At 48.9% G+C, this 23601-nt stretch overlaps 1 protein-coding gene and 2 long non-coding RNA genes across 3 annotated transcripts in view; 2 read left to right on the top strand and 1 right to left on the bottom strand.

The window, feature by feature from the left end:
- LOC140417819 (uncharacterized) overlaps positions 1-23601 on the top strand; it is a 90007-nt gene that overhangs the window by 20712 nt on the left and 45694 nt on the right. The gene's annotated exons all lie outside the window — the stretch shown is intronic.
- LOC140419169 (uncharacterized) overlaps positions 1-23601 on the top strand; it is a 30703-nt gene that overhangs the window by 5872 nt on the left and 1230 nt on the right. The window lies entirely within an intron of this gene.
- Positions 11204-23258, bottom strand: LOC140419166 (uncharacterized). Its single transcript, XR_011945571.1, has 4 exons — positions 23182-23258; positions 18338-18447; positions 15244-15359; positions 11204-12412 (listed from the first exon to the last, which is right to left on the bottom strand). It is a non-coding gene; the product is annotated as an uncharacterized lncRNA (long non-coding RNA).

Below are 23601 nucleotides of genomic sequence, written 5' to 3' on the forward strand. Positions count from 1 at the left end.
TGTTTTCGTGGGTTTCGCCCCCACAACCCAAAGATGTGCAGGGTAGGGGGATTGGCCACGCTAAATTGCCCCTTAATTGGAAAAAATGAATTGGGTACTCTAAATTATTTTTAAAAATGTTTTTAAAAAAGGTTAATGTGCAGGTTCATCGGCAGTTAGGAAGGCAAATGCAATGTATTCATGTCGAGAGGGCTAGAATACAAGACCAGGGATGTATTTCTGAGGCTGTATAAGGCTCTGATCAGACCCCATTTGGAGTATTAAGAGCAGTTTTGGTCCCGATTTCTAAGAAATGACGTGTTGGCCTTCGAAAGGGTCCAGAGGAGGTTTACAAGAATGATCCCTGGAATGGAGCTTGTCATATGAGGAGTGGTTGAGGACTCTGGGTCTGTACTCGTTGGAGTTTAGAAGGATATGGGGGGATCTTATTAAAACCTACAGGATACCGCGAGGCCTGGGTAGAGTGGACATGGAGAAGATGTTTCCACTTGTATAAAAAACTAGAAGCAGAGGACACAATCTCAGACCAAAGAGGCGATCCTTTAAAACAGAATAAGAAGTCTTACAACACCAAGTTAAAGTCCAACAGGTTTGTTTCGACTCACCAGCTTTAGGGGCACAGTTCCTTCCTCAGGTCATGAGGAGGAATTAAAACAGATGAGGAGGAATTTCTTCAGCCAGAGGGTGGTGAATCTGTGGAAGTCTTTGCCCCAGAATGCCGTGGAGGCCAAATCACTGAGTGTCTTTAAGATAGAGATAGATAGGTTCTTGATGAATAAGGGGATCAGGGGTTATGGGGAGAAGGCAGGAGAATGGAAATGAGAAAAATATCAGCCATGAATGAATGGCGGAGCAGATTTGATGGGCCGAGTGGCCTAATTCTGTTCCTATGTCTTACAGGATGTGAAGAAAAACATTCTGTGCTGCATGTGGGATCATGAATGCACTGCTCGAAAATATGATGGAGGCAGATTCAATTGATGCCTTGAAAAGAGAATTGGACAACTATCTTACTATCAGATCAGCCATGAGCTTATTAAATGGTGGAGCAGACGGGGCTGAATAGCCAACTCCAGCTCCTTGCTCATCTGTTCGTATCTTTTGAGGAGAAAAATATCTGCAGAGTTCAGGGCCAATGACAGGGGATTGTGACAGTTGCAGAAAGTTGGCACAGATACAGTTTGTTGAGTACCTTCATTCTGTTCTGTCATCTTTCTTTGCCACTGTGTTATGAGGGAAATGCAGTGCACCAATGCAAGAGAGGCAGATTGCTCCTTCGATATGGACTGGATTTGTTTATTGTCACGTGCACCGAGGTACAGTGAAAAGTATTATTCTGCGAGCAGCTCAAACAGATCATTTTGTACATGAAAAGAAAGTAAACTAAAAAGAAAATACATAATAGGGCAACCCAAGGTACACAATGTAAATATATAAACAAAGGCATTGAGTGCCGCATACAGGAGTGTAGTATTAATCAGGTCAGTCCATAAGAGGGTTGTTTAGGAGTCTGGTAATAGCGAGGAAGAAGCTGTTTTCAATCTGTTTGTGCGTGTTCTGAGACTTTTGTATCTCCTGCCCGATGGGAGAAGTTGGAAGAGTGAGTAAGCTTGGTGGGAGGGGTCTTTAATTATGCTGCCCGCTTTCCCAAGGCAGCAGGAGGTGTGGATAGAGTCAATGGATGGGAGGCAGGTTTGTGTGATGGACTCAGCTATGTTCACTACTCTCTGAAGTTTCTTGCGGTCTTGGGCCGAGCAGTTGCCATAACAGGCTGTGATGCAGCCAGATAGGATGCTTTCTATGGTGCATCTGTAAAAGTTGGTAAGAGTCAGTGTGGACATGTCAAATTTCCTTAGTTTCCTGAGGAAGTATAGGCACTGTTGTGCTTTCTTGGTGGTAGCGTCGATGTGGGTGGATCAGGACAGATTTTTGGTGATGGAAACCCTGTGCAGGAGAGGCTGGTTGTTGGGCAGTGTGAGCTGAACATACATGGCTGGATAAAAACTAAGGCAGATGGAGTGAAAACTGGTCAGGAGGGAGTGGGTCAAAAAACCTGGGGAGTTGCATTTTGCATGAATCGTGAGTGTGACCCAGTCACAATTATGAACAGTAAACAAACCTATCACTGATTTGATGAGATTATTTACCGTGTCCCAGGTGTTGTATATACTGTACATACTGTAGATCAGCCTGCTTGCTGCCCATGTCTAAGTGATGTCAGAATAATGTGCTTCTGTATTAAATAAAGTATCCAAACCTCTCATTGTGCTTCATGCCCAGCATCTTGCCTAACTGTGGATCCTCTGTTTTTGCTAACTGGGAAATAGAATCTTCCTGTTTACTAATGGCTCTATGGCGGCTGCGTTACCCAGAATCCCCCGTGCTGCAGAAAATTCCCGATCAGTGAGTGTACGAGGCCAGTCCACAGGTGCAGTGTGGGTGTGTGCTCTGAGCATGCTCAGTGTCAGTCATGGTGAGAGAGTGAGGAGGAGCTGGGTTGAACACAACAGTGAGCTGCACCCCTGTGAGAAGGGCATCGCCCAGTCTCTGTTTGACTCTCCTGCAGCTTCCTGTCCTGGTTGAGTTGGACAAGGAACCCTCATCATTTGAGCTGGAAAAGGTCATTGATTGCTGAGCAAGCAGAAAGGTGCCCGGCAAGGATGGAATTCCAGCTGAACTGCTCACACACAGAAAGTCCCATCGACTGTCACACCTTCCTGCCCTCCCCTTTTGGGCTGTGAGACTGGTCCACGGAACATGTGTGATGCAATAAAAACTGCAGTGACAGAGGAGACAGCATCAACTACAGGGACATCTCACTCCTCAGAGTCAGGGGAAGACCTTCACTTGGGTGATGTTTAAAAGATTCATCTACTTGCAGACTGAGTGTATCCAGAAGCACAGTGCGGTTTCTGTGCTGACAGATCTACAGTGAACATGATCTTCTCCACACACCAGCTACAAGGGAAGAGAACAATTGGGATTTGATCTAAAGTGTCAGTGCTGAGAAAGTGAAATGTTCTAATTACTGAATGAAAGTGAACCTTTCAGTGTGAATCACAATTTACTGGTACAATTGGAAAAGGCACCAAAACGTTTCAATCTCTGAAGATAAACTTCAGCCTTGAAGTTATGTTTCGGAGCTCACAAGCTGTGGGAAATTTGCAAATGTTTCCCTCCTCCCTTTTGTAAACAAGCAGAGAAGTTAACCCTTTCCCCTGACAGCACGGCAATAATTTGAAATAAAGACTTTGACTTTTAAAGATTTGGCTTCATCCCATTTGTCGGGGTCATATTCCCGTGCAAATCATCACGGGCGGGATGGAAATTTGCCGGAATATTTTTTTTTACAATCCTAATCTTTGTCACAAGTAGTCTTACATTAACGCTGCAATGAAGTTACCGTGAAAAGCCCCTAGTCAGCACATTCCGGTGCCTGTTCAGGTACACAGGGAGAATTCAGAATTGTTATGTGAGAGTACCTTTAAGAACTGTGTGTTTATCAAATAGCTGTAGTGAATGTACCTTTAAGAAATGGGTGTTTATCAAATAGCTGCAGTGAAGACAGACAGCCCAGCTCCACCCACACTCTGATATCACTGCAGCTATTTGATAAACACTCATTTCGTAAAGGTCGAGCTGGTCTTCTAACCAATCGGAGTGAATGAGGGGCGGGGCTGATCCCAGATCTCCCTCATTGGCTGAGAATCTGTATCATTTTGAGTTCTTCCCATTGGCCACATGGACCCGGGTTCCAAAACCTTATTTCCTGCCTGAGCGATGTCGACCAATGGGAGGATTTGGAAGACCGGATGTACTCTGGTCCTCCAGCCAATCAGACTGCGGGCTTTGTGTAAGTGAAGATTGAGCTTCACACAGACTAAAAGTTCTTCCTGTGTCAAACCTCTGAGTAAAACACTTTCCACTTCAATGGACTTTAAATTAGAGTCCATTCACCCTTCTACAGAACTGTTACAACAAGGAACAACAAACGTTAACTCTGTTTCTCTCGCAACAGATGTGGCACAGTGGTTAGCACTGCTGCCACATAGCGCCAGCGACCTGGGTTCAATTCCGGCCTTGGGTGACTGTGTGGAGTTTGTACATTCTCCCCGTGTCTGTGTGGGTTCCCTCCGGGTGCTCCAGTTTTCTCACAGTCCAAAGATGTGCCGGTTTGGTGGATTGGCTTTGCTAAATTGTTCCTTTTGTAAGGGCCACGAAGAATCCAGCACGAGTTTTAAGGATACAAAGTAATAACATTTATTTACTATAACATATATACATAACAGTAGCAGTAACTTCCCTTGCTACATACTCCTTCCTGCTGGTTCCTGAACTGGCCAGCTTTATTTATACTAGGAGTTTACTAGTGGTTTCTCCGCCCCCTCATTGGGGAAGCTCATACTCCCACAGGATTGTCGGATAGTCATTACTCCCCAGCCAATGGTAAGTAGGCAGGCTATAACATCCCTCCCCCCCAAAGTCCAAGGAATCCACCGAAGTTCCTGGCGAAGGAGGGCGTCGGACTCGTTTGGCCACAGGCCGGACACCATTTGCACGTGGCGCTGGATCAGGCGGCGTGTAACGAGACGGAGACCGGCGCTTCCGTGATGAACGGCGCGGTTGTACATCCACGGCCCGTGGACCCGAGGATTCCCCCTCTGATGCATCCTGTGTCTCCATCTCGGAGTCAGAGTCTGCTGCCTCCGTCATGTCAGCGTCTCTATCTCCATTCGGTGCCGTAACGACCTGCGCAGGCTTCGAGTGAGGCACCAGTGGAAGATTGTGAGGACTACCTTCCCTTGTCTCTGGTCTCTGCGGCTGTTGAAATGAGCTCCGGGGGCGGGGAATCTTTTGAGGGGATGGTCTTCTGGACTGAACGTGGTCTACATGTTTTCGCTGGAGACGACCCTGGGCTTGCACTTGGTAAGATATAGGGCCCGTTTGGCGAAAGATTACACCAGGAACCCATTGGGCACCACCAGCAAAATTCCGAACAAACACAGGGTCGCCGGGCGCAAACTGCCGAATCAGCCGATGCCGAGAAAATCCCTGTCCCTGCCGTTCTTGTGTGCGGCGTACTTTTGCGCCAATGTCCGGGAAAACCATACTAAGGCGGGTGCGAAGTCTCCGGCCCATTAGGAGTTCTGCGGGAGCTACCCCAGTCACTGCATCGGGGGTGGTCCTGTACGTAAACAAAAAGCGAGCCAGTCTCGTGTCCATTGATCCGGAAGACTGCTTCTTTAGGCCTCTTTTGAATGTCTGCACTGCGCGCTCTGCCAACCCATTTGAAGCCGGGTGGTAAGGGGCAGTGCGGATATGGCGGACGCCGTTCATCTTCGTGAACCTCGCAAACTCCTCACTCGTGAATGGATTGCCGTTATCCGTGACCAGCACCTCGGGGAGGCCATGCGTACTAAACGATAAACGCATCTTTTCAATTGTTGCGCAGGACGTTGTCCCCTGCATCTTATGCACCTCTAGCCATTTGGACTGGGCATCAATTAGTAGAAGGAACGTGGATCCTTGAAAAGGGCCTGCGAAATCTGCATGTAAGCGTGCCCAAGGCCGCCCTGGCCATTCCCAGTGATGTAGGGGCGCGGCCGGCGGAAGCTTCTGATGCTCCTGGCAAATGGAGCAGTTTTGGGCCACCTTCTCAATGTCGGTGTCGAGGCCTGGCCACCAGACATAACTCCGGGCAAACATTTTCATTTTGGTCACGCCTGGATGCCCATTGTGCAAGTCTGATAGTCTCAGCTCCTGGCCTTTTTCCGGGACAATCACACGCGTCCCCCACAAGAGGATACCGTCTTCCACGCTGAATTCTGACAGCTTGGAGGAAAATGCCCGCAACTCGCCTGGGAGCTGTCTATGCTGCCCACCATACAGGACTATGTGCCGAACCTTTGACAGGACTGGCTCCGTCTGGGTCCACTCACGGATTTGTGATGCAGTGACAGGCAAGGTGTCCATAAAATTTAGGGTTGCAACAACCTCACCGGTCGTGGGGGTCGACATGGGGCCGGTCGATAAAGGCAATCGGCTCAGTGCGTCGGCATTTGCTATCTGCGTACCTGGTTTGTGCTCCAGAGAATACTCGTATGCAGCAAGCAACAAAGCCCAGCGCTGGATCCGTGCAGAAGCAATGGGCGGTATTGGCTTATCCTCTCTGAAAAGTCCCAGCAGGGGCTTATGATCAGTCACGATAGTGAAATGGCGGCCATACACGTACTGGTGGAAGCGTTTCACCGCAAAAACCACCGCCAGGCCCACCTTCTCGATCTGCGCGTACTTTTTCTCCGCTGCAGTCAATGTGCGGGAGGCGAAAGCTATCGGTCGCTCGGCCCCATTCTCCATCTTGTGGGACAGGACGGCCCCAATACCATACAGGGATGCATCACATGTGACGAGCAAAGGCTTTCCAGGATCATAGTGGGTTAGTAACCCAGACAACGTCAATTGTTGCTTTACCCGCCGGAAAGCAGTTTCTTGCGGCTGACCCCAAACCCAGGTGTGATTTTTCTTTAGCAGAAGGTGCAAAGGGGCCAGCGTAGTTGCCAGATTGAGGAGGAACTTCCCGTAATAGTTTACGAGACCGAGAAAAGAACGAAGATGCGAAGTGTCAGTCGGGGCGGGGGCATGTTGAATCGCACGCTCCTTCTCTGCGACGGGGTGCAGACCTTCGCGGTCCACCCAATAACCTAGGTAGACTACTTCCTTTGCCTGAAATACGCACTTTGTGCGACGTAAACGGACTCCAGCCTCCGAAAGGCGTCTAAGGACAGCCTCCAGATTTTCCAAATGTTCTTGCTCTGACGTCCCTGTAATCAAAACGTCATCTAGGTAGACAGCCACACGTGGTAAACCTCTCAAAATGCCCTCCATAACACGTTGAAAAATTGCGCAGGCAGAGGATACTCCAAATGGCAACTGTGTATATTCATACAGGCCCCGGTGTGTATTAATCGTTACATATGGTCAGGAGGCAGGGTCCAGCTCCAACTGCAGGTAGGCGTGACTCATATCTAATTTTGTGAACGAGAGTCCACCTGCAAGTTTCGCGTAGAGATCCTCTATGCGAGGCATTGGATATCGGTCGAGTCGGAAAACCGTATTCACTGTAAGTTTATAGTCGCCACACAAGCGAACTGTGGCATCTGGCTTCATTACAGGTACAATTGGTGCTGCCCAGTCAGCAAAACGGACGGGCCTGATAATACCCAAACTCTCCAAACGAGTGAGCTCCCCTTCTACCTCCTCGAGCAAGGCGTAAGGCACTGGGCGCGCCCGGAAATAGTGCGGCGTGGCTCCTGGTTCAACTTGGATATGGGCTACGGCCCCTTTTATTTTCCCCAAACCAGGCTGGAATACATCTGGGTATTGTCCTAGCACCTCAGTCAACCCTTCAGAAACTGTTTGGAGGATGTGCTGCCATTGCAACCGCAAATGGCGCAACCAGTCCCGACCCAACAGGCTGGGCCCATGGCCGCGCACCACGATAAGTGGGAAACGCCCCTCCTGGCGTCCATAGACAACAGGGGTCATTGTAGTTCCTGCAATGTCCAGTGGTTCCCCCGTGTAGGTGGCCAACCTGGCCTGTGGGTCGGTTAATGTAAGGGTCTGTATACCCTGCTTGATGCGGTCGAATGTCCTCTGGGCGATCACGGAGACCGCTGCGCCAGTATCCAACTCCATCTCAAGCGGGTGACCATTGACCCGTACTGTCACCTTAATGGGGGCCACACGGGGAGCTGCCACACAATGCAGCTGCAGGCAGCGGTCCTCCGTCTCCACGTCCTCAGGAGTAGTTGCCGCAGGTTCATCCACATGGAAGGTACGGCCTCTGGGCTGGTCCCAGTTACGGCCCCTGGGCTGATCCCAGTTTCGGTCGGAACGACGGCGCCTCTGGCGTCCCCAGGACCGCCGTCCGTGACGGGGTCGGCGCCTACAAGTCTGACACGAACATGGCTCCTCATCCATTGGCTCTGGAGAAGGCTCCCTTCGGGGAGGAATGTCCGACGGCCACTGGCGTCGGTCCGGACGTTGCCTCGCCCAAGGTACCGCAGGAGTGCGGGGGGGACGTTTTCGGATGGAAAGGGTTGCGCCCCAAGGCATGTACTTCCAATCCCTGTAGCTCCTGTACTCCTCGCTCTGCGCTCTCTCGGGACAATATTATTTGAATGGCCTGTTGAAAAGTCAATGTTGGCTCCGCTAACAACTTTCTCTGGGTGGCCGCATTGTTTATACCGCAAAGCAAACGGTCGAGTAACATTTCTGACATGGTCTCACCATAGTCACAGTACTCCGCAATCCTGCGTAGCCTGGATAGAAAATCGGCAAGGGATTCTCCAGGGGTCCTCTCAGCGGTATTAAACCAGTAACGCTGGACTATCGTGGACGGGGTTGGGTTAAAATGTTGCCCCACTATATTCACAAGTTCATCAAACGTTTTGGTGTCCGGCGCAGCTGGGTACGTAAGGCTCCTAATCACCCCAAACGTATGCGGGTCGCAGGCAGTGAGCAATATGACCACCTGCCGCTCGTTTTCGGTGATGTTTGCCCGGAAATAGTAACGCATCCGTTGTGTGTACTGGTTCCAGCTTTCCAGCGCAGCATCCAAACGTCCGTACAGAGGCTTGGTACAATAAAAAACAACTTCCAACCTGTATCCAACAAAAATCCAGGGAGGTGGCTTCAGCAGTGTAGACAGCTATTCAGTTTAACCCTCGTCGCCAGTTTTGTAAGGGCCACGAAGAATCCAGCACGAGTTTTAAGGATACAAAGTAATAACATTTATTTACTATAACATGTATACATAACAGTAGTAGTAACTTCCCTTGCTACATACTCCTTCCTGCTGATTCCTGAACTGGCCAGCTTTATTTACACTCGGAGTTTACTAGTGGTTTCTCCGCCCCCCTCATTGGGGAAGCTCATACTCCCACAGGATTGTCGGATAGTCATTAGTCCCCAGCCAATGGTAAGTAGGCAGGTTATAACAGTTCCTTAGAGTCCAATGGTGAAGTGGGGTTATGGGGAGAGGTTGGGGGAAGTGCGCCTGGGTGGGGAGCTCTTGTGTAGTGTTGGTGCAAACTCGATGGGCCGAATGGCCTCCTTCTGCACTGTAGGGATTTTATGATGCTGCCAGACCTGTTGAGTTAATCTAGCATCTAGCATATTCCGTTTTTACTCTATATTGCCCACCTTTTCAATCCACTAATTATATTTATTGAACCACTACACCATCAACTACCAGGAGCAGTGTGTTGATGTTTCAGCTATTCTGGCCTTGGGTGACTGTGTGGAGTTTGGACATTCTCCCTGTGTCTGTGTGGGTTCCCTCCGGGTGCTCCAGTTTTCTCCCACTGTCCAAAGATGTGCAGGTTAGGTGGATTGGCCCCGCGAAATTGCCCCTTAGTGTCCAAAGAAAGGTTAGGTGACGTTACTGGGTTACGGGGATAAACAAAGAACAAAGAATAGCTAAACGTACAGCACAGGAAAAGGCCCTTCGGCCCTCCAAGCCTGCATCGATCATGCTGCCCATCTGAACTAAAATATTCTATGCTTCCGGGGTCGGTATCCCTCTATTCCCATCCTTTCATGTATTTTGTCAAGATGCCCCTTAATAGGGTGGAGGCATGCGCTTAAGTAAAGTTATCTTTCCAAGGTCCGGTGGAGGCTGGATGGGCCGAATGGCCTCCTTCTGCACTGTAAATTGAATGATTCGGCAGGATTTTCTCTCTCACGGTCTGATCCGATGGGTCTGCCTGGTGGTATTTCCCTGATGGCGGCACAGTGGTTAGCACTGTGCTTCACAGTGCCAGGGTTCCGAGTTCAATTCTCGCTTGGGTCACTGTCTGTGCGGAGTCTGCACTTTCTCCCAGTGTCTGCACAGGTTTCCTCCCACAAGTCCCGAAAGATGCGCTTGTTAGGTGAATTGGACATTGTGAATTCTCCCTCGGTGTACCCAAACAGACGCCGGAGTATGTTGACTGGGGGTTTTCACAGTAACTTCACGTAGTGTTAATATAAGCCTACTTGTGACAGTAATAAAAATTATTATTCTGTGTTTGGATATTTTAAGGAGCAGGTAGAACCTCCTTGGTCCTATCTGTTGTCCCCTCAGATATTCCCATCTGTTTTTGGTTAATGTGTCTGGAGTCTGTGTTCTTCCAGTCTGTCTCCAATTCTCCTTCCTGTCTCGGGCATATGGGTCTAGGTAGCTTGGTGTTGTGATTTGTGTTGTTCTATTGTCTGTCTGTCTCCAGCAGGTATTGTTGTCTCTCGATAATGACTGTGCTCCTACCCTTGTCTTCTGGTTATGAACATATCCGTATTGGAGCCAAGATCCCGGATTGTCTGTCTTTCTCTCCGGGTGAGGTTCTGATTGTTTCTTGTATTTCACGACTGTGACAGGGCAGAGACCAGATTGAAGGGATTCAGACATGGGAGTTCTGGGAAAGATAGGCAAGGATTTGGGAGGTGACAACATGTTCAAAGAGTTTGGAGAGAGGTTGAAGATGGGGCAGTAATTTGTAAGGATGGCAGGGTCAAGGGTTTGTTTTATTGAGGAGGGGGTGATGATGGCAGATTTGAAGGACAGAGGGACAGTACCTGAAGAGAGAGAAATGTTGACAACATCCATGGACACAGGGTAGTTGGCTGATCAGTAGCTCAGTGGGAATAGGGTCGATGGAGCAGCAGCTGGGTCTCATGGACAAGATGAGCTCTGTGAGGGCATGAGGGGAGATGGGAGAGAAACTAGAGAAAGATGTGGGTTCAGGGCTCGGGAAAGGATGAAATTTAGAGACAATTTGGTCCGGTGGGCTCATGGAAGGTAGGGAAGCAGCAGAGACAGCTGATCGGATTTACTCCATCTCAGTCACAAAGATGCTCCACAAGCTCCTCACACTTCTTGTTGGAGGTGAGGATGGAAGAGACGGGGGAGAGCGAGGGTATTTCAAAAGGAACTAACTAACAGGGGCTGTTTAGCACAGGGCTAAATCGCTGGCTTTGAAAGCAGACCAAGGCAGGCCAGCAGCACGGTTCAATTCCCGTAACAGCCTCCCCGAACAGGCGCCGGAATGTGGCGACTAGGGGCTTTACACAGTAACTTCATTTGAAGCCTACTTGTGACAATAAGCGATTTTCATTTTTCATTTCATTGTGTCAGAGATATTAAAAAGTTTCAACACACTGCGTATTTCTCACAAATCTAATTTATTTGACTTTTAGCCAGAATATTAGCCCCTGTAAATAGGCTGGAGTTTGTTATCAGCAGAAAGAGACCCAAATGAACATGGTTCAGTCCTGAATGTGAGTAACAGCAAAATCCAATCACTATGGTTACTTGTGGCCTCGTTGGTGTCTCAGCAGGTGGGATAACTGAGTGAATCCCTTCCCACACTTGGAGCAGGCGAATGGTCTCTCCCCAGTGTGAATTCGATAATGGTTCTGCAGGGTGGATGACTGAGTGAATCCCTTCCCACACTCGGAGCAGGCGAATGGTCTCTCCCCAGTGTGAATTCGCTGGTGTGTGGAGAGAGCGGATGACTGAGTGAATCCCTTCCCACACTTGGAGCAGGTGAATGGCCTCTCCCCAGTGTGAATTTGCTGATGTGCAGTAAGGTGAAATGATCGTCTGAACCCAGTCCCACAGTGAGAGCACCTGAACGGTCTCTCGTCAAGTGTGAACACGTTGATGGCTTGTCAGATTCCCAGAACTTTTATAGCACTTCCCACAGTCTGGACATTGAAACGGTCTCTCATCAGTGTGAACGCGCTGGTGATTCAGCAGGTGGGCTGAAATAGTAAATCCCTTCCCACACTTGGAGCAGGTGAATGGCCTCTCGCCAGTGTGACTTCGCTGATGTACAGTGAGGTCAGATGATCGTCTGAACCCAGTCCCGCAATGAGAGCACCTGAACGGTCTCTCGTCAGTGTGAACACGTTGATGGCGCATCAGTTCCGCAGAACCTTTATAGCACTTCCCACAGTCTGGACATTGAAACGGTCTCTCATCCGTGTGAATTCGCTGGTGACTCAGCAGGTGGGATGACTTAGTAAATCCCTTCCCACACTTGGAGCAGGTGAATGGTCTCTCCCCAGTGTGACTGCGTCGATGAATTTCCAGCTTGGATGGGACAGTGAATCCTTTCCCACAGTCCGCACATTTCCACGGTTTCTCCTCAGTGCAACTGCATTTGTGGCTTGTGAGGCCTGATGATCGGCTGAATCCTCGTCCACACACACAACACGTGTACGGTTTCCCCGCACTGTGAACAATGCTTTCTCCTTCCATGTTCAATGATATTCCGATGATGTTCAGGGTATGATAAATTGAGAACTCTGTCAGATCTTGATGTGAGCTTGGTTTGATTCTCCAGACTTTGAAGCCTCCCCTTCGACCACCCTGTGAAATGGATTGAAAACAGAAAATAGGGAGTGAGAGGTTGGTGAGGTTGTGAAATTTACCTGAATGAATCTGGTCATTTGTGGGGCCGGCACTGGGAAATAGTGACCATGAAAACTGCTGGATTGTCATAAAAACCCAACTGACCTCTTTGGGAGGAGAGAGAAAGAGGTGAAGAGGGGTTTTGTGTATCTACAAGACATATTAAGAGAGTAGTTGGCAAAGCAAATTCGATCTTGAGCTTCATAAACAGTAATATTGACACCAAAACTATGCTTCTGGTGGTGATTAGCACGACTGCCTCACAGCACCAAAGACCAGGGTTCAATTCCTGACTTGGCGACTGTCTGTGTGGAGTTTGCACTTTCTTCCCATGTCTGCGTGGGTTTCCACCCGGTGCTCAGGTTTCCTCCCACAGTTCAAAGAAGAGCAAGTTAGGTGGATTGTCCTTGATAAATTGCCCGTTAGTGTCAGGGTATGTGCAGGTTAGGTGGGGCTATGGGGTTACAGGGACAGGGTAGGAGTGTGGGCCTAGGCATGGTGTCCTTTCAGAGAATAGGTGTAGACCCGATGGGCCGAATGGCCCCCCTCTGCACTGTAGGAATTCTATGGCTCTAATTCTATTCTATGAATCTTTATAAAGCTCTGGTTACAACTCTTCAGGAAGGATCTCAAGGTTCTTGAGAATGTGCAGAGGAGATTTACCAGAATGGTTCCAGCAAAGGAGGTTGAGGGAAGATTTGATTCAGGTACACAAGATTATGCCAGGTTTCAATCGGGTGGACAAAGAAACTCTGTTTACATTCACTGGTCGTACAAGCAGTCTGGACACAGATTTAAAGTTTGGGGGAAAACCTGGATTGAACTATATAAGATCCTGAGGGGTCTTGACAGGGTGGATGTGGAGAGGATGTTTCCTCTTGTGGGAGACTCTGGAACAAGGGGGTCACTGTTGCAAAATAAGGGGGCACCCATTTCAGATGGGGATAAGGATTTGTTTTCCTCTTGAGGATTGCAAGACAGAGGGTGGCATAGTGCTTAGCACTGCTGCCTCACAGCACCAGGGTTCAATTCCCACCCTGACTGTGTGGAGTTTGCACTTTCTCCCCGTGTCTGTGTGGGTTTCCTCCGGGTGCTCCGGTTTCCTCCCAGTTCAAAGATGTGCAGATTAGGTTGAATCGGTTAGGATTGTATTCGCTAGAGTTCAGAAGAATGAGGGGGGTTCTCACAGAAACCTATAAAAAGTGGTGGCGCAGTGGTTAGCACTGCTGCCTCATGTCGCCAAGGACCCGGGTTCGATCCCGGCCCACTGTCTGTGTGGAGTTTGCGCATTCTCCCTGTTTTGCGTGAGTCTCACCTCTACAAATCCAAAGATGTGCAGGGTAGGTAGATTGGCCACGCTAAAACTGCCCCTTAATTGCAAAAATAGAATTGGGCACTCTAAATTTATATTTTTTTAAAAAACAGGGCGAGACAAAGTAGATTCAGGAAGGATGTTCCCAATAGTGTGTGTGTCCAGAAATAGGGGTCGCAGTCTGAGGATACGGGGTAGACCATTTCGGACAGAGATCAGGAGAAATTTCTTCACCCAGCGAGTGGTGAGCCTGTGGAATTTGTTGCCACAGGAACTAATGAAGGCCAAAACATTGCATGTTTTCAAGAAGCAGTTAGATGTAGCACTGAGGGCGAAGGAGATCAAAGGATATGGGGGGAAAGCGGGATTAGGCTATTGAGCCTAATCAGCTCTGATCGTAATGAATGGTGGAGCAGGCTCGAAGGGCCGAATGGTCTCCTCCTGCTCCTATTTTCTACGTTGCTCTGTATCTATGCATGTGAATGGTCCAGGAGGTATAATAATAATGTTTTTACACAGCCAGTGGCAATGACCTTAAACTTGCTGCCTATGATGGAGTTTCGAAACAGACACAATAAATCTTTTTTTTTAATTGGATAGAAACCTGAGAGAAATAAACCTGTGAGGATACAGAGACAGAGCAGGAGAATGACTCTGACTGGATTGCTCCAGATAATAATAATCTTTATTAGTGTCACAAGTACGCTTACATTAACACTGCACTGAAATTACTGTGAAAATCCCCAAGTCACCACACTCCGGCGCCTGTTCGGGTATATAGAGGAAGAATTCAGAATGTCCAATTCACCTAACAAGCACGTCTTTCGGGATTTGTGGGAGGAAACCGCAGCACCCGGAGGAAACCCACAGCAGACACGGGGAGAACGTGCAGACTCCGCACAGACAGTGACCCAAGCCGGGAATCGAACCCGGGTCCCTGGCGCTGGGAAGCAACAGTGCTAACCACCGTGCCGATTAGAGAGCTAGCATGGACTCAATGGACCGAATGCCCTTCTCTGCCCATAATGTTTTTTTTTTATTTTTAAAAATAAATTTAGAGTACCCAATTCTTTTTTTCCAATTAAGGGGCAATTTAGCGTGGTCAATCCACCGAGCCTGCACATCTTTGGGTTTTGGGAGCGAAACCCACGCAAAGACGGGGAGAACGTACAAACTCCACATGGACAGTGATCCAGAGCCAGGATCGAACCTGGGACCTCGGCGCTGTGAGGCAGCTGACTCTGACATTTTTGTCCAATCTCGCCTTGTAATTTAACCCCGGGGTGTTCAGATATCACTCAGGTAAATCTGTGCTACACTCGCTCCAAGGCCATTCTCTCCTTCCTCAGGTTTGTTGCCCAGAACTGAACACATTTCTCCAGGTTTGGCCTAACCAGGGTTTGTGAATCTCGTGGCTTTTCCAGTCACACTGAGACCTGAAATCTTCCCTCACAGACAGAACAGACAAACCTTTTACCTTCCACACCCAGATGCTGCTGATATTCAGGTTCTGATGAATCGAGTGACTCTGTCAGATTGCGATGTGACGTTTGGTTTGAGTATCCCGTCTGTTAAACCTCCACTTCCATTATCCTGTAAATTTACAGAAACCTCACTGTCAGTTTAGGATCGAAATTCACAACATTCTCTCCTCACCAACTTTGATTAAATGTATTCCTGGAGGTTTGATCACATGACCTGCCCCCATCCTCCAGCCATTAATCGGTCAACACATCCATCCTTGTGACACACTGCCTTCCTCGGCCAATTGGGAAGCAAAAGGAGCATTTCCTCACAAGACAGTGATTGACTGTCAGCCAAACAACCTTTATCCCATTTTCAATATTTTTATATCCACTGAAGGGAAATGTTCAAAAATCTTTACTGTCCCAATGATTTTCCAGACACCCAGACATGAATCTCACCAAGGCAGAAGGTAAAATTTGAATTCATTGGAAGTTTACTGATGACCATGAAACCATTGTCAATTGTTGCAAAGACCCATCTGGTTCACTCCTGTCCTTCAGTGAAGGAAATCTTCTATCCTTACCTGGTCTGGCCTACATGTGACTCCAGATCCACAGTCAGCTGGTTGACCCTTAAAATGCTGTCTGAGATGCACTCAGTTCTAGGGCAATTAGTGCTGGGCAGTGAATGCTGGCCCAGGCAGCAAAACCCACATCCCGTGAATGAATAGAAAAGAAAATCTGCCATCCTTACCTGGTCTGGCCGACATGATTCCAAACCACAGCAATGTGGTTGACTCTTTAAATGCCCTCCGAGATGCCACTCGGTATAAGGGAAATTAGGGACGGGCAATAAATGTTGGCCCAGCCAGTGACTCCCACAAATAAAATCCTGGAGACTCCAGCCAGTCAATCTCAGAGAGTTGGCATCCGGTCTAGGCTCGCAGCGCACAATAATATTAATAATCACGTATTGTCACAAGTCGGCTTCAATGAAGTTACTGCGAAAAGCCCCTGGTCGCCACATTCCGGCGCTTGTTCGGGGAGGCTGGAACGGGAATTGAACCCGCGCTGCTGGTCTTGTTCTGCATTACAGGCCAGCTGTCTTAGCCCACTGTGCTATACCAGCCCCTTCCCTGCGGCTCCTTGTCCTCTGTAGAGATGGCGGCCGGTAACCCGGGCCTGTCCCCGCTCAGCTCTCACTCTGTTCGGTGCTGTTTAAGACAGGACCATTAACATTTTACTCGGGAGTTGAAGCCTCCACGGGGCTTTATGAAGCCTCCCAGCTCACTCCGCGGACCATTAACATTTTACTCGGGAGTTGAAGCCTCCACGGGGTATTTATGAAGCCTCCCCGCTCACTCCGCAGCTTCAATTGCTCCCCAGTCACCCACCGGCTCCAATCCTGGAAGTCGCTCGATTGTTTCCCGCTCCTCGCACCGTCAGCGACAACCTGCACTGCACATGCGCTGGTCACAGCCCGAACGCCGCATTCTCCAGTCACAGCCGGACTCTGTGCATGTGCGAGGAGCTTCTGTCATGTGGATAGAGCACATTCTCAACTGCTACACATGTTGGGTAATAAACCCGCCATTGAAATGGATATTTTTGATATAAATTATGCTTTGCGAACTGATTATGTAGCCACTGGGTTGGCCACTTCCCAACTTAAATTGGAGATCCGCAAAGAATGCAGGGAAATTCAGTCAAGCCAGGAAAAAAACTAGCAGGTGCAAAGTTTCCTGTGTATTAGAGCTTACAGAAACCCAGACAGCACTGAAACCAGCATCCATCTGCATATTAATGAGCGATCCCCGGGAACAATTGGAAACATTTAAGGGAAATAAGGCCAAGCCAGACTCCTCGGCGCCAGCAGGAGCAAAGACAAAGGAAGGTCAACGGACACTCAGGAACCGCCTAGCGATCAGGGAACAGCTCCAGTATTGGAGAAATCGATCCAAGTGATCGGAACGTAGTCCAATCACTTGGAACCAGGTACGGGGTCCCCCCCCGATTGGCGCGAAGCCCCTGGGGACTATAAAGTAGGGTCCCCAAGTTCAATTCGTCCTTCTTGGCAGGGTCACTCAGCAGCTCGAAACAACCCTTGACAGTGACCTGCCGAGCTGCCGCATCAACCAAGTAAGTCTCCAGTCAACGCACGCTACGAGATAGGCGCTCTTAGCTACCAGTCTATACCAGCTTTGAATCCTGCAGACTCAGAATCGAACAAAAGGCCATTTGTTCCCCTGACCTGGTGGGCCAGTTCCAAAGCTAAGTATAGGCCTTATAGTGTTAGAGATAGTCTAGTATGTAGAGTTTATGCATGAGTAGCGATTGACTGTGTGTAATAAATGTGTTTTGATTTGAAACTTACTAACTGGTGTATTGAGTTATTGATCAGCACTTGAACTTGAACCTCGTGGCGGTATCATAAAGATACCTGGCGAGTCTAGAGCAAAGGTTATAGAAACAGAGCAAATGAAGTAAAGACACAACGGGCAACAAATTAAGAGCCAACCAAAGTTAGCAACATTATTACGATTAGCAACATTGGGCCAAGGCAACACCCACACCCTAAGAACAAATAAAGGAAAGTTGGCAGTTAGAAAGGCAAATGCAATGTTCGCATTCATTTCAAGAGAGGTACAAGATGAACGGGGATGAGAAACATATCAGCCATGATCGAATGGCAGAGCAAACTCGATGGGCTAATTCTGCTTCTCTATCTTTTTTTCTAATGAGGGGATCTCATAGAAACATTTGTAAAAAATAATTATTGGAATCCATCCCAGACCTGGATACAGATCAATTGATTCTTGGCGGAGACTTCAATTGTGTTCTGGATCCTAAATGGACTGGTCCAAGCTGATTCAACCACAACAAAAACATGAGAAAGAAATGAAGCCGGACAGACCACCCGGCATCGACCCAGGCACCAGAAACGACAACAGCAAACCCAGCAAAAGAGTTTTAAAAACTGTTCCCATCAGTCGATTGTATAAGGATTACGGTTCACAGATTTAAGATTGTGAACAAGATCTACAGGGGAGATAGGAGGTAGGCTTTTATACAGTGAGTGATAATGATATAGAACTCAATGCTTACACACAAAGGTCGATAATCTTCAGGTCCTGGTAACTTGAACAGTGGTGTTAGAAGAATTTGATGTGAGGACTGGTTGTGAGTTTCCTGTCTACGAATCTCTTTCCAAGCCCCTGTGAATGAACAGTAACAAGTCTTACAACACCAGGTTGAAGTCCAACAGGTTTGTTTCAAACACTAGCTTTCGGAGCACTGCTCGTTCCTCAGATGAATTAAGAGGTATGTTCCAGAAACATATATGTAGACAAATTCAAAGATGCAAGACAATGCTTAGAATGTGAGCATTTGCAGTTAATTAAGTCTTTACAGATCCAGAGATAGGTGAAAGAGGTTTACAAAGGCATCACTGTCAGTCCAGAAATAAAATTCAGGCAAGATAAACATTTCTCCCGGTTTGAGTTTGCTGTGTGTAAATCCTCCCCTACTAATCCCCTGTAAAAGGAGTTTCCAAAATTAATCACCGCCAGTCCAGGATAGAAATTCACACCATTCTCTCCTCCTGCTCCCTGGTCCAGGATGATCACTCATGCCCCCCGCTGCACACTGACCCTTTTGTCATCAGCTGTCCCTCGATTTGAGGTGACGTCTACTCAGAGTTGTGAATTTCTATTCTGGGTCTACATGTGGCTGAACAGAGCCGCAGAGCTTTGAATACATGGGACAGAATGTCTAATAAGACAGTGAAATCCGGAGAGCAGGATTGGCTTCCTTTCCTTTCCATCTCTGCCACCGCTTTCCATCATCAATAAGACATTGGGACTCAAAGACTAATCCAGGTTGATGGACAGGTTGTCTCCATTCTGAACAATGGGGAACAAGCTCCTCCCACTCATTGAAACATCGCCCCGACAAAGATGACAAACGCGCATGCGCCCTGACGCACATCCAATAAAGATGGCGGCTGTTAACCCGAGCCGAACATGAGGAGCTGCAGCTCCGCTCAGTACAAATGGGGTCCCGGAAACTCTTTTCCGAGGTTTGCAGCTTACAACAACTTTACACAACATTTCCGCCCACCCCCGCGATCTCTCGCTCCCTCCATATTGTTAAACGCCTCTCACCAATTTCGGATCTGAAGAAGACGCTCTTCTCCTTCGCTATTACCCACACTGCGCATGCTTCAATCTGGAGGACCAGCTGCTCCCAGTCCCACCCCTCCTCTTCCTATTGGTCCTGAGCTGCCGTCAATCACCTGGGCATTGTGACGGTTCCAGATGGTGAGAGCGGCCACAGGCTCAGGCTGACTGTCCAATAATAACAGTGAGAGTCTCAGTGGGACAATCAGACAATAATAATGGAGATGGGACCCAGAGGGGAAACAGCAAAGGATTCACTTACTTTGAGTGTAAGAAACACATTGTTAGTTCCAATAGGTCAGGCTGCAGTGTGTGAGTGAACACATCATTGGATCCAGTGTAGAATCATAGAATCCCTACAGTGCTGAAAGAGGCCATTTGGCCCAGTGAGTTTACACCGACCCTCTGAAAGATCACCCTACCTTGGCCAAACCCCCACCCTAACCCCGTAACCCCACCCAGGGACAATTTAGCACTGACAATTCACCTAACCTGCACATCATTGGACTGTGGGAGAAAATCTTCGCAGCCACGGGGAGAATGTGCAAACTCCACAAAGACAGTGACCCAAGGTCGGAATCGAACCCAGGTACCTAGTGCTTGAGGCAACACATGCTAACTACCGAGCCACCCCCGTAACTCTGTCATGATTAGGCAATAACCTGCCTGTTATTCCAATTCTGGTGTACGTTACTCTGTCACTATTATTATTTTTTTTTTTTATTCTCCTCCATTTTCACATTTTCTCCCACATTTACATCCATCAACAATAAACAATAATCAGCAAGATATGTCAGTCCCCATAATAACAACAATGATCCCATCTACCCACCAACCCCCAAACCTCAACCCGCATGTTTGCATAAACAAATGACAAAAATAAATCAGGGATTACCCGTAATCACCCTTAATCTTACACAACTCCCACCCCCCCACCCCAGGCCTCCAGCTCCTCCCGTCCACTGCCTCTTGTAAAACTCCTCCCCCTACCCTCGGTTCCTTACCCCCCAACTTTCCACCCTGGCTAGACCACTCGGACCCTGTTCTGCCAGGCTCTGATGGCCGCAGCCTCTCCCCCCACCTCACTCCCGTTCACTGGCCGGCACACACCGGCCAGCGTGGAGGCCCCCGCCTGGGTCCCTTTCCCACTTGCCCTTCCCCAGGAAAGCCCAAACATTCCCTTTTAGCTCACAAACCCCGCCTATCCCCAAAGAACTCTCATTTCGAGTGAGAGTCCCATCCCTTCCCTCGTCCAAATATATACCACCTTGGCTCCTTTAATCTCTACACCCGCGCGCAGTGATACAAAAAAGAAGAAACTACAGTCATGAGGTTACATCGGCACATGGCCATTCCTCAGTTTGTCAGTTCTGCCATAGTCCTTCTGCTTTCGCAAACTCCTCCGCTGCTTCCGCCGTTCCAAAATAAAAGTCCCTGAGCTTGTAAGTCACCCTCAGCTTCGCTGGATATACAATGCCGCACAGCACCTTGCTAATGTACAGTGCCCTCTTCACCCGGTTGAAGGCAGCCCGCCTCCTTGCCAGCTCCACCGTAAAGTCCTGGTATACACGTATACCAGTTCCAGCCCACTGCACCACCCGCTTCTGCTTGGCCCAGCTCAGGACCTTCTCCTTCACTCTGTACCTACGGAAGCACAGAGTCACTGCCCTTGGCGGCTCACTCGCCTTTGGTACAGGCCTCCACGACCGATGAGCCCGATCCAGTTCATATCGGGAGGGGTCCTCCCCCTCTCCCAGTAGTTTTGCCAGCATCGCGGCAAAATACTCAGTCGGCTTCGGCCTTCAACTCCTTCGGGCAGCCCCACAATCCTCAAATTCTGTCGCCTGGATCTGTTTTCCAGGTCTTCCATTTTTCCTCGCAGATTCTTGTTCGTGTCCATCACCTTCCGCATCTCTTTCCCCATCGAGGTAAGTTGATCACCGTGCTGCAATACCGTCTCCTCCACATCCTTCAGCGCCTCCCCTTGCTCTCGCACCTCCGCCACTGCGCTCGCCACCTCCGTCCTCACCGGGGAAACCGTCTCCTCCACCAGCACACTCAAAGCCTCCCTCATCTCCTTCCTCACCGTCTCCATGCATTTCGCAATCTGCGCCAACTGCTTTTCAAATTCCGCAGCCATCACCTTGGTTATTTCTTCAGCCGTAAGCAGTGCGGCCTTCCCTGGTGCTCCAGCCTCCATTTTTCCTGGTGACCTTTCCACTCCCCGACGGACCTCCAGCTGGGTTTTTTTCGGCCGTTTTTCTGCTCACCTTCGACATTTTTCTTTGTTCTTTTTTTCCTCCTGTGTCTTCTCAGTGCCTCCTCCGTGCCTTCTCCCTTCTTCTGCCGCCTCCGCGGACCCTGGGACCGGGCTTAAAGCCCCGAAATTGCCGTTCCCGAGCGGGGGCTCTCCATTGTGCGGCCGCCTCCCGCCCGCCGTCACCGGAAGTCTGTCACTATTATTATTAGACAACAACCTATCTGATATTCCAATTCTGGTGTGTGTTACTCTGTTACTGTTATCATTAGACAATAATAGGAGGGCAAGATGCAAGGTAGCATTGATATTTTGAGGTTTCTGTGTTATAGTGAGTGTCACTGGGAGGTGTGTGATAAAATAGGACTGGAACCATCATGATAAAGGGTGGCACGGTGGCAGTGGCTAGCACAGCTGCCTCACAGATTCGATCCCGGCCCCGGGTCACCGCCATGTGGAGTTTGCACATTCTCCCTGTGTCTCCATGGGTCTCACCCCCACAACCCAAAGATGTGCAGGCTAGGTGGATTGGCCACTCTTTTGAGGTCCACCAACAAAATAGAACCAAGGAAACAAACTTAGGGACAAAGCAAAAAGGGCAGCTCCAGTTAGGGGCACTGCCTGAATGTGACAAAGATCAGCAGAAACTTAAAAAATCTAATGAGAGTGCATTTAAAGGGGTGAATAAAGCACCCCAACCCCTGCGGTACCCACAGGGCATGTGAGGCTATGATGGTGCCCATGGACACTGCATGCTCCCTTTCTAGGGACACCCAGCTGTGAGTGTAGTCGCGGAAAAGGGGCAAACAATCTGGTCAGGTGACCCCCTCGGTCGCCCGCTGCCTGGACCCATAACTGACATGCTTCACCAGGCCCAGAAGCAGGTTCACAAGGAGATAAGTGGCGCTGGTTCGCGAGGTCTTCGGCCCAAGTAGGACTCAGCAAAACAGTCCGTGCTCCCACCCTGGAACACCCACCTAATGGAATCCACTTCCTCCCGGCTGATGTGTGTGGTCTTCAGTCCGGGAGGGGGCTCAGTAAACACACAGCCCACTCGATCCTCCCTGCGCTGGAACAAGCACACCAGATAGAATATGGAGGGTTTTGTCCTTGCTGAAGGCAGATCTTATCAGTTGGGAGAACTGGGCAGAGCCGGGCCCTCATCCCGGGAGGGGCCCAGCAAACAAGCAGTCCAAAGGGCTTTACTCCCATCTTGTTTTTGAAGTTGCCTCCTTGTTGTTGTCCTTCTCTCCCCTCGCCTTCCTTCTCTCACCTCTCCTTCCTCCAGGCAGCTCAGCAGCATTCAGCACTGGAAACAGGCAGCAAACTGAGCAACGGCAGCAGCAACAGAGAGAGAGAGAGAGCAGCAGCCACTTTTCACCACAGCAACAACCTCACAACACCAAAGTTTGCACTGGGAGTGCCAGCTTCAGACTGGCCATGCTAAATTGCCCCTCAATTGGAAACAAATAATTGGGTCCTCTAAATTTATAATAAATAATAATAATACTCACCTCTGTCACAATTTCAGTGTTTCCAAGTTTACAATCTCCTGCAACCTTCGGCTGGAGAGATATCGGAAGCTTTGGGAGCAGCTGTAAAAGGAAATTACAATGGTCAGAAATGTTAGTTGAGGTTAGAAATTAAGATCAGACAAACATTTATCTTAGTTTGAGTTTACTGGGTGTAAATCCTCTCCTAACCCCCGGTAAAAGGAGTTTCCAAAATCCATCACTCTTCGAGTCCAGGATAGAAGTTCCAAACATTCTTTCCCCCTGTTGCCAGTCCCAGGATTATATAATGTGGGCTATACATGCATTGGAGGCAGTTCAGTGAAGTTTCACTAGTCTGATTCCTGGGATAGGAGAGTTTGTTTTATGGAGCAAGATTGAGCCTGTTTGGTCTGTACCCGGTGGAGTTTAGAAGAATGAGAG

Source organism: Scyliorhinus torazame, chromosome 5 (assembly GCF_047496885.1).
Source record: "Scyliorhinus torazame isolate Kashiwa2021f chromosome 5, sScyTor2.1, whole genome shotgun sequence".
NCBI lineage: Eukaryota > Metazoa > Chordata > Chondrichthyes > Carcharhiniformes > Scyliorhinidae > Scyliorhinus > Scyliorhinus torazame.